At 39.4% G+C, this 6,139-nt stretch overlaps 1 non-coding gene across 1 annotated transcript; it reads right to left on the reverse strand.

Moving 5' to 3' along the window:
* Positions 1-821: 821 nt before the first annotated feature.
* On the reverse strand, positions 822-928 carry LOC127089032 (small nucleolar RNA R71). The gene has a single exon (XR_007790812.1). It is a non-coding gene; the product is annotated as a small nucleolar RNA R71 (small nucleolar RNA).
* Between the last annotated feature and the right edge of the window lie 5,211 nt (positions 929-6,139).

A 6,139-nucleotide genomic window follows, 5' to 3' on the forward strand; every position in this document is an offset into this window, starting at 1 on the left:
TTTTCCCCGTAATCATCAAAGTATAATCCGCCTTAGCTTTACGAAGTATCCTTAGAAAAACGGTATATCGATTCATTAAGTCCCTGTGGGATGGATATCTTTTAAAACTACGCGATTAGACTATGCACTTGCAGTTAATACCCCAATAGACTCATAAAGTCGCGACCAAGTTTTTGGCGCCGTTGCCGGGGACTTTTATTTAGTCGATATCGTAACTCTTCTGTTACGCTGTAGAGACTAAGGCAATTTTTATTTTTCCTTGTCTTTCGTTGATTTGTATGCCACATACTCGCTCACAAGGCGAACCATACTACTTATGAATCAACGACGTTGAACGATATCTCTGAGTCTTACGACGAATTCGAGAGTATCGTGCTGCAAACAATCTTCCTCCAATCGAAATTCCTGATCTCAAAAATCTTCTTCCTTCGCCGACACCCGAGATGGCAGAACCAGCTCGTGCTCTTCGAGATTATGCTGCTCCATCGCAAGATGAGCCGCATTCGAGTATTGCTCCACCCGCAATCGAAGCAAACAACTTCAAACTTAAACCTTCGCTGTTACAAGCAGTGCAACAGAATCAATTCTCTGGAAATCCTACCGAGGATCCAAACCTTCATTTATCCGTATTTGTCCAATACGCTGATACTGTTAAAGCTAATGGTGTCACTTCAGAGGCAATTCGACTTCGTCTCTTTCCTTTCTCGTTAAGGGATAAAGCTAGAAGATGGCTTCGGTCTCTTCCTTCCAACTCAGTCACCACATGGAATGAGTTGAAGAAAGTCTTTCTTGCCCGGTATTTTCCTCCAAGCAAAACAGCTATGTTGAGAGCCCAGATAAATGGATTTAAACAGAAAGATAACGAGTCTCTTTTCGAAGCCTGGGAAAGATACAAAGACATGATGAGACTTTGTCCACACCATGGTTTAGAGGACTGGTTAGTAATTCATACCTTCTATAATGGTCTCTTGTACAACACAAGGTTAACAATAGACGCCGCCGCAGGTGGTGCGCTTATGGATAAACCTTATGCCGATGCTTATCAACTTATCGAAAGCATGGCCCAAAATCATTATCAGTGGGGAAGCGACCGAACAATGGTAGAAAAACCTCAAACGAAAAGTGGCATGTACTAGATAAGTAGCCTTGATCATGTTAATGCAAAAGTGGATGCTCTTGCCCAGAAAATTGAAAGTTTAAATGTATCACCTCCAGCCACCGTGGTTGTCGTAACTCAAAATTGCGAAGTCTGTGGAATCCAAGGTCACACTCCTACAGATTGTCAACTCCTAACAGGAATCCAAGCAGAGCAAGTGAACTATGCTCAAGGAAATCCCTACTCGCATACCTATAACTCAAACTGGAAGAACCATCCTAATTTTTCATATAAGAGTAATAATGCTTTATACACACCAGGTCAAGCTCCCAATCAAGCCCCAACCTAACCCGAAAAGCCACGCTCATGCAATTATATTGAGAAGTGGAACAGAGGTAGAAGGACCATCTGATCCAAGAATTGAAAACCAAAACTCTAAAAAGTCAACTGCGGAAGAAAATAAACCTTAAGAAACCAACCTTCGACCTGAAAAAACTTCCCAAAAATCTGAGATATGAATTCCTAGACTCATAACTTGAACGACCAGTGATAGTTAATGTAGACCTAGGAAAACTCGAAACCGAAAAACTCCTACATATCTTAAGAAAATATCCAACCGCACTAGGATACAACATCACTGATCTTAAAGGGATAAGTCCTTCTATTTGTATGCATCGCATCATGCTAGAAGAAGACTGTAAAACTTCTAGGGAACATCAGAGGAGACTAAACCCGATCCTGAGTGAGGTAGTGAAAAAGGAAGTAACGAAGTTATTAGAGGCAGGTATCATATATCCTATATCCGATAGCAAATGGGTTAGCCCTGTACACATAGTACCAAAGAAAGGGGGTATAACCGTTATCGAAAATGAAAAAGGAGAAACTATAACCAAACAAATCGAATCGGGATGGAGAATGTGCATTGACTATAGGAAACTAAACAAAGCAACCCGAAAAGATCATTTTCCTTTACCATTCATAGACCAGATGTTAGAACGATTAGCAAAGCATTCTCATTTCTGCTACCTAGACGGTTACTCGGGCTTCTTTCAAATATCAATTCATCCTGATAACCAAGAAAAGACAACGTTCACATGTCCTTTTGGTACCTTCGCTTATCGACGAATGCCGTTTGGCTTGTGCAATGCTCCTGCAACTTTCCAAAGGTGCATGATGGCAATATTCGCCGATTTTCTCGAAAACATCATGGAAGTCTTTATGGATGACTTTTCCGTATGCGGGCAAAGTTTCGAAGAATGTCTTGAAAACCTAGAAAGAGTTCTAGAACGATGTGTAAAAGTAAACCTAGTACTTAATTGGGAAAAATGTCACTTTATGGTACAAGAAGGAATTGTTTTAGGACACATCATATAAAATAGAGGAATTGAAGTAGACAAAGCCAAAATAGAAGTGATCGAAAACCTTCAACCTCCGAAAACTGTGAGAGAAGTACGAAGCTTCCTAGGACATGCTGGTTTTTATCGACGATTTATTAAAGATTTCTCTAAAATAACTAAACCTTTAACCGGATTATTAATGAAAGATGCTGAATTCATCTTCGACAATAAATGTTTAGAAGCATTTCAAACGCTTAAACAAGCATTGATATCCGCGCCCATAATGCAGACTCCGGATTGGAATGAACCATTCGAAATAATGTGTGACGCAAGTGACTACGCCGTAGGCGCTGTTTTAGGACAACAAAAGGATAAAAAACTTCACGTCATATATTATGCAAGTAGAACTCTAGATGAAACACAGATGAATTACGCCACGACCGAGAAAGAACTTTTAGCAGTAGTGTTTGCACTAGATAAATTTCGTTCTTACTTGGTCGGAGCAAAAATAATCGTTTACACTGACCACTCTGCCATTAAGTACCTCTTAACAAAAAAGGATGCTAAACCTAGACTCCTAAGGTGGATCTTGTTGTTACAAGAATTTGATTTGGAAATCAAAGATAAAAAAGGAACTGAAAACGTAGTAGCAGATCACCTTTCTAGACTTGAAAACCTGGAACCGGAAAGAACATCGATCAATGATGACTTCTTGTACGATAAACTTATAGCTAATTTGGAAGAAAATAGAGCTGATGAACAAATAGAGACCACCTTGGTTGTATGCGTTACACCATGGTACGCCGACTTTGTCAATTATTTAGCCGCCAGAATAGTTCCACTTAATTTATCCTACCAGCAAAAGAAACGATTCTTCCATGACATGAAACATTATTATTGGGACGACCCTTTACTTTTCAAAAGAGGCCCCGATGGTATTTTTCGTCGGTGTATACCTGAAGAAGAGATAGAAAGTATAATCCAACATAGTCATTCCGCTCCTTATGGTGGACACGCAAGTACATCCAAGACCTGCTCTAAAATCCTACAAGCCGGCCTTTATTGGCCAAACATATGGAAGGATGTGCATGCTGCTGTCAAGAAATGTGATAGATGTCAACGCACAGGAAACATATCTAGACGTGACGAGATGCCACAAAAGGGCATTTTGGAAGTAGAGATTTTTGACGTGTGGGGAATAGATTTCATGGGACCTTTTCCACCTTCTTTCGGTAACAAGTACATACTCGTAGCGGTTGACTACGTATCAAAATGGATTAAAGCTATAGCTTCTCCAACAAACGACACACGAGTAGTAACTAGACTCTTTAAGAATATAATCTTTCCAAGATTTGGTGTCCCAAGAATAGTAGTCAGTGATGGTGTAAGACATCGAGTAGCGACACCTTACCATCCTCAAACCAGTGGACAAGTGGAAGTGTCTAACAGAGAAATTAAACAGATATTGGAAAAAACAGTCGCCACCTCAAGGAAAGACTGGTCATCAAAATTACCCGAAGCTTTATGGGCATATCGAACCGCTTACAAAACTCCCATAGGAACAACCCCATTTAGGCTTATTTATGGTAAATCCTGCCACCTCCCGGTAGAGTTAGAACATAAGGCCTATTGGGCTATTAAAAATTTAAATTTAAACTATAAGGCCGCCGGTGAAAAGCGAATTCTTGATATATACGAATTAGAGGAACTTAGACAAGACGCATACGAAAATGCCAGAATCTACAAGGAAAGAACGAAAAAATGGCATGATAAGCGCATATCAAGGAAAACTTTCAAACAAGGCGATGTAGTCCTATTGTTCAACTCTAGGCTTAAGTTATTCCCAGGAAAACAATGCTCTAGATGGTCGGGCCCTTTCCAAGTTACTAATGTTTTCCCTAGTGGAGCTGTGGAAATTAAAGGAAAATCTATGGAAGCATTTATCGTAAACGGGCAGCGTCTGAAACATTATCACTATGATGAAAACAATGAAGACTCGCAAGTCCTGCAGTTAGACGTATTGTCTCCTAAATCTATAGATTAACATTTACTAGTTTTATGTCGAGCTTGCGACATTAAACAAAGCGCTTCGTGGGAGACAACCCACAACTTTCTATTTTATTTTCTATTTTTATTTTATTTTTTTTTTTGATTATTCTTTTTGATTTTATTCAGTATTCATTCTTCATTTATTTTATTTTATAAAACTTTTCTTCTTTTCTTCTTTCGGCATTTGGCCAAATCCTGACTAAATTCTTGTTTTTCTTTTCTTTAGTTAACACTAACCTGATGGGACAAATTGATCATATGGGTATCAAATTCAGAGGGAAAGCTCAGAGACAAAAATTCGAAAAGCTAGCAGAGAGAGAGATGCACCCAAGTTTCTATGCTGATGATTGGGCAATGACTGCCCTTGGACTAAGAGAGAGTGTCATGTATCTGCTGAGTCAAATAGGGTGGGAAACCACTCCTATTCGATGATAATTTGTCACTTACCGGAGACTAACTCTTGAATTCCTTAGCTCCATGATCTATCTACCAAACCATGGAAAAGGAATAAGCCGAGGTTTCATTCAGTTCAGGATGTTCAATATGGAGTATCAATTTAACATTCAAGACTTTACTAACCTTTTAGGGTTCCCTACCTCTTTTGATACATTCACCATGTGCCAAGAAGACCTTTTTGAATATAGAGAGCTTGAACATTTTTGGGGAAGTTTGACGGGTAATGACGACCCTGAGGAACATGAGTTTTTTTCTGGAAACATACATAACCCAACTTTTCGTTATTTCCACAAGATCCTAGCACACACTCTTTTTGGGAAGAAATCAAACATTACCACAGTATCACGTGATGAACTCTTCATAATATTTTGTGCTTCCCAGAACCGTCCAGTGAATGGTGCCACCTATATGTTGGCGAGTTTCGACCGCCTTATTCAAGCTGACCGTGCACCGACCCTAATAGGAGGACTGATAACCATGATTGCTAATACTATTGGATTACGCCAACCCATGCTTGAATTGAACCCTTTCTGTGGCATTGAGCCTATGAATATACCTTTCCTCTTCAACACTATGTTTATAGGAAACCTTGGACCTGAAGAGTTTGAACTAATAATTAATAACCAAGCTTTCTACCTATTCACCATGCCTAGTCCGATGACTAGTGTCCATAACCGAAACAATTGGCTCTACAACCTGAATTGAATACCTTCCCCTGTTAGATCTATTGAATCCATCCAAGACTATGAGATTTGTGACGACCAGATCCCTTATGCTGAGTCTGATCCACAGAAACCTACTGGTTACCATGATGTTACCTCTCCACCTCATCCTATCCCGACCGCAGAATCGGCAATGCCTGATCTTAGACATCATATGCCCGGAACTGATTATAACACCGCCATTCAAGCCTTGATGTCAGAACAAGATGCCATCAGAAAAGAGTTAACTAATATGGGACATGAATTTCTGGGATACATGAGTAGTATGACAAATCAATTTCATGAGTTGCTACACCGTGTCAATTCCTTTGCTCCTCCGGCCAGAGATCCTGCAAGTGGCTAGAAGTTTTTTTAGTTAATTAGTTTTAGTTTTAGGCTATTTATAGTTTTGTTTCACATTACTTTTAATCTTAGTATTTGTTTTTTCGCATGTTTGCTTTTATCTTCCAATGTTAGATTATGTTTATTTTATGAAGCTA

Source organism: Lathyrus oleraceus, chromosome 5 (assembly GCF_024323335.1).
Source record: "Lathyrus oleraceus cultivar Zhongwan6 chromosome 5, CAAS_Psat_ZW6_1.0, whole genome shotgun sequence".
Classification (NCBI taxonomy): Eukaryota; Viridiplantae; Streptophyta; class Magnoliopsida; order Fabales; family Fabaceae; genus Lathyrus; species Lathyrus oleraceus.